This window comes from Apteryx rowi, unplaced genomic scaffold (genome assembly GCF_003343035.1).
Source record: "Apteryx rowi isolate R43461 unplaced genomic scaffold, aptRow1 scaffold_1, whole genome shotgun sequence".
In the NCBI taxonomy this organism is placed as follows: domain Eukaryota; kingdom Metazoa; phylum Chordata; class Aves; order Apterygiformes; family Apterygidae; genus Apteryx; species Apteryx rowi.
The window spans coordinates 4,117,675-4,122,080 of NW_020447196.1; positions in this window are offsets into that span (position 1 = coordinate 4,117,675).

A 4,406-nucleotide genomic window follows, 5' to 3' on the forward strand; every position below is an offset into this window, starting at 1 on the left:
TTCTGGATGGTTGTGTTTCGACCCAAATGAGTCGCACAATATTACTCACAGTGTTAATAGATTTGTTCTGGGCCTTCCTTGCTGGGAAGCTGCACAACTGGAAAAGAGTGGTAAAATCTTCCAGAGAGATAGATGAGAAGTTAGTGTATTGCTAAAGCATATACAATAGTCTATAAAATTTATGTTTCTAAACTTCATTCATAGTTTCTACTGGTGACTGAAAAGTTGCAGCATATTAAAAATGATCGAGCTTTTCTGGAAAGCCAGTTGTGCCCCGTTCAAGTTAAGCTGAAAAGGAAATAACTGTTTAAGGAACTTAAAAACTGTCTTGACAAACACTCTAGTAATACCATGTACTGCAGTTGTAACAATGCTATTCATACATATGAAGGAAAGCCTTAAGTTATAAAGGATATGTGGAAAAAAATTATCCAACACCAGCCAGCACAGATACCTATTTCTATTTTTCACAGATCAATGTACCTGAAAATGATGCAATTTTGGAAGGAGCTGATGGTATTTTTGGGAAGTATATTGAATTTAGGACATATCTTTAGGTTCTAATTTCCTCCTTGGAATGGGATGGTATTCCTGTTTTGGCAACCTTAGTATCAAACAAACATCATTCAAATACAAAATAACCTATAAATGAGCCCCCTGACTCTTCATGTGCCTTCTCTTCGTGCTCGGTGTTTTTACCTTAGCTCAGGTTCACTGCTATTTTTGGTAGCAAACAGAAGATGAAAATATCCTTCGTTCAGCAAGCTCTCTGTAAGAGCTTCCACTCCCTCACTTATCTGTCACCATTTCATTATGTCAGTACATGTAGAAAATCCAAACACAGCATTATATCCTTCAAACTGATCCGGAAGCAAAACAGAGGAGGAGATTTTTTTTTTTTTTTCTTTTAAAAAGAAGCAAATGTGCAGAGTGCAGTGTGAAAGGCAGTGATGTCTTTTCAGAGACCTGTGCTGGGCGAGGGAGGTGCGAGCTGCCTTGCAGCCTGCCTGCCTTTTCCTGCTCAGCTATTTTGGTGTAACGCACGGGCCGGTGGATGGACTGGAAGAGGGGGGCAATGGAGAGAGAAGCAGCAGTGGTTGCAGAGCAGCATGGTCAGCCCTTGGTGCAGAAGCCAGGGAGCAAGAGGCAAACTCAACGGATTGGTACAGTTTTTAGACACTTGCATTGGACTTTGAGGCCCTGAATCTCTCCATGCTTCAGGTTAGTGATGCCCTTCTCTAGGGATGCAGAGTGCCCGGGCACTTGATGGCAGAAAGCGCTGAGCGCAGGGGTGTGAGTGTCGCTCTTCTCGCAACCCCAAAGAGCTGCGGGGAGGCACGTGTGTGGGTATGTGGTGCAGCGTATCTTAGAATAACAACCTCCTGTTATGACACGACTGCCAAACCAGTCCTCTTCATGTGCAAGACCCTATTCAACTGGAAATGGCTAGTCCATGACTTTTTAGTTACACCCAGAAAGCATTATCTTTAAGTAACTGGTCGAAGGGACAGGACAAGAGAGGGAACAGACTGTTTTCTGGGTATTCCTTCCATACAAACGCTCATAGAATTCCTTGCTTAAATTAAACAATCCATCATATTTAAAAATCTCATGTCCTTTGTGAGCGAGACTGTTACAATGCAAAATTCTCCTCCAAACTCATTATGAATTTCCTCTTATTTTGCTCTTGCAACATGTGCAAAAGCCGTACCAGCAGGAGTGGAAGTCCTACGCCCATTCTGACAACAAAATGTTCTTATGGAAGCATGCCATGAATGTGGCAACGTGCCTGGGAAGTACCTTCACTTCACTCAGTGTAGGACATATTTAAAAATAGATATGGTAGAGAGACTGAGATAGTCAAAGAAAATTAGATGTCAAAAACTTCCTGATGAGCAGCAGAACCTTAGCGGTGTCGCATTTTTTCGTGTAAGTTCTTAGATCAGAAGATCAAGTAGTAAGGCAAATGCTTTACCTATAAATAGGTATTTTAAAGCAAACCCTGCTTAGCAGGCACTGGAGGGAATCTGGAGAACAACTCTATAGTAAGAAAGAAATTGGCTCAGGGAGATTCTCATTCCTGTGCTCACTATGTGGTAAAAAATTTGTTTCAGCTTTATTAGTGATGGTACTCTCGATATTCACTAAATTTATTTTTCTTGCCAGATGTGAATACATGGGAAAAAATGAATTTCTTGTAAATGGTCACTATCTCTATTCTTTCATGGCCTTGACTAGAATTTCTTGCTATGGAACTGCTTATTTGAACCTAAAAGAAACTACCACTTGAACTGTGTATCTTCAGGCCACGGCCATGTTTTATAAAGATGATACTGAACAGGCTCTCTAGAACAATGCATGTAAATTCCTGTTTGTAACAATACAGCCCTGACCCCGCCTGGCAGATGTGAGCTGGGAGTTACCAGAGAAAGTTGTATGACCCATTCCAACAAATCACTGCTAAGTAACCACAGTAAACAGGACCTAAACTAAAAGGGATGGCATACAAACTTCTTATGTGGGCAGCATTTTTGCCACCTTCAGATCAAGACTAAGCAGGGATTGATGTATTTACGCAGCACAACTACTCGGGCAAGATAGGTGGGTATATACTTTACTGTGGCACCATGCACCCCAAGCATGCTTTGGGTACTCAATGTGTTATACCACCTATGAAAGCAGAGGACAGATGAAGGTTGAGCAGCATGAAAATGGGCTAGTGATTGTGCCGAGGGAGGAGGAGCTTGACAGTGAACTCAAGTTCATCTCCACATGCCGGGCATGAGCCTGATCCTGGGGGCTGGCCTGGCTCTGCTGTCACGCTGCAGCAGAGCTGGGACTGCACCTCCGGAGAGATGCTGGGTTTATATGGCATACCTGAAAGGAAGGCTTTACCCACAGATATGTTATCATGGGTGAAGAAGATGACCAAATGGGCATGAACAGCTAGGAGGTGAAATCTAAGGGAAAGATGCAACAACCAAAGGACTTTCTGCAGTCTCTGAGCAACGCTGCAGGAAGTAGCAGGCGTAACCTATGCAGAATGGACAAACAATGTCAAAGTGGGCATTATCAGAAGACTATTACAATGTGGTATTTTTGTTAAGCTGTTCTGTTCAGGGTAGTACATGCGTTACTGTAGCAGCCATGGCAAAGGAACTATTCTTAGCTTTTCCTGATATTATGCAGTGATGAGATTGCATATAAGGGACACCTTCAACATGCGCAGTGTGTGTGCTTCTGCTGTCATTCAAAACAACAGGAAAATTGCCATGGACTAAAGATTTTTTTTTTTTTGGTTGCCTTTATAGTTTGTATGCAAGTGTGTAAGATGCACGCATATGTATGTGTAACCTAATATGTATGTATAACATATACTCCTCTTTCGGAGAGGTATAAAATAATGTTTGACATATCTGGCATCTATCCTGGATACTCAACACCATACCTGGGTGCCTTCCTTAATGTCCGTGGCATCTAGTCTTCCACTGTCCCTGTGACTGGCACTATCTGCTTAAGGTAGAGAAGAGCACAGAGGCTTGGTCTTGGCTACAAAATAAAAACGTGTTCTTGCCTCTCTCTAGTTAAAAACCTTACTGAGGCTGAGAGAGCTCATAATTCTTATATAAATCAGCAAGCCAAGTCCATTATTGGACCTGTTCCCTCATGTGATAATTGCCTTGGCTTTCTTAGGATTTTTACCTTGACTTGAACATAATTCTTGCAGTGGAAGATAGACGTGAACATGGGTCAGCCGGGCTCCAGATCAGTGCTTAGAGCCTGACTGCTTGTCTGCTCTCCCTCTTGTCTTCCTGGGGCAGGGCAGAACAATTTGGGGGTAATTCCAAAGCCTCTTTGGACCATTTGGACCATTTCCATATAAGGAGGGGAAAACAAAATTGCTTATTTATTGAAGCTTCATAAGGTCCTATTCTTTGTTCTTTAGTGACATTATCAACCCCTCAAGCATAACTGAGGATGGTGTACCAAAAAATGATTACAATTTCAAGTAAGGAGTAAACAGCATGAACAGATTTTTTTTTTTAATTGAGAAAAAGAACATGGTAATTTGTGAGTGTGTTTGTGTGTGGGTTTTTTTTTTGTTGTTAAAGCAGGAACAAAGACAATCACTTGCTCAGCCCTCTCAAATTCTTAACCTTAAACAACTATCAGTTTTCTATAGGACAGAAACAGTTTTTGAAACAACACTATATTCTGTGGCATCCAAAAGCCTTGAAAAGAGACCCTGTAAGAAATGCTGACCTTTGGAATGAAATTCTCTTTCTGCTCTACTCAGTCAAGAGTTTGTAAACGAGATATTTGTGAGCCCTGAACTTGACAAATTCTGTGACTTTGTGTTTACTCACAATGACAATGCCCTCTGATGGGGGAGAGGAGAAAGGTAG